The 938-nt window shown below is 42.0% G+C and overlaps 1 protein-coding gene across 1 annotated transcript in view; it reads left to right on the top strand.

Annotated features, from left to right (window-relative positions):
* The window catches only part of GBA1 (glucosylceramidase beta 1), an 8,394-nt gene that overhangs the window by 2,242 nt on the left and 5,214 nt on the right, over positions 1–938 (top strand). The gene's annotated exons all lie outside the window — the stretch shown is intronic.

Below are 938 nucleotides of genomic sequence, written 5' to 3' on the forward strand. Positions count from 1 at the left end.
CTCTCTGTCTGTCTGGCGAGCGCACGCGCCCTATAGTGAAAAACCTCTCAAAAAAAAAATTATTTATTTAGGAGCAGGCAGGTGGCATGGTAGTTAAGGGTGCTAGGCTCCCACTTGGCCAACCATAGTTCGAGTCCTGGACCTAGTGGCTTGCTGCCTTGCTTTCCCCCTCTCTCTCTTACTCTCTCACTCTCTGGTCACAATAAAATAAATGAATAATAAATGAATAAATAGAAGTAAATGTTTTTAAAAAAGAATAATTTATTTTAATTTTTTTTTCCAATTTGCTATAGGGCACACATACTCACCAGACACAGCGAGAGAGAGAGAAAGCAAGCCAGCAGGTACAGGACTTGAACCATGGTCAGCCATGTGGGAGTCCAGTATCTTAACCACCATATCACCTGCTGGCCCCTGCAATTGATAATTTTTTTTTTTACCAGAGATTTTTGCTATAGGGTATGTACACTCACTGGAGAGACAGACAGAGATGGAGAGACAGAAAGTGAGAAATCATTCCCCAGTGGGGATGGCCCCGCTACAATCCCTTCTCCAGTTTCTCCTTGGGATCTTAGGCACACATGCACATGTGCTTGATATGAATCGAAAACCACCAGGTCCAGGACTCAAATCGCAGTTGTCCATGTGGGAGTTCAGCAATGTAACTGCTATACCATCTGCTGGTCCTGAAGTGATATATTTTTAATATTTATTTCTTCATTTGGTTAGTTATTTTATTTATTGGTCCACCAATTAATTTTTAAGAATTATTTATTTAACTTTATTTATTGTTGTTATTATTTTCCAACTTGCTAAAGGCCCACATACTCACCAGAGGGAGAGAGAGAGAAAGGGAAAGTGAGGAAGCAAGCCTCTAGGTCCAAGACTAGAACCCGAGCAGGCCATGTGGGAGTCCAGTGCCTCACCCATCATGCCAC

Source organism: Tupaia chinensis, unplaced genomic scaffold (genome assembly GCF_000334495.1).
Source record: "Tupaia chinensis unplaced genomic scaffold, TupChi_1.0 Scaffold000374_1, whole genome shotgun sequence".
NCBI lineage: Eukaryota > Metazoa > Chordata > Mammalia > Scandentia > Tupaiidae > Tupaia > Tupaia belangeri.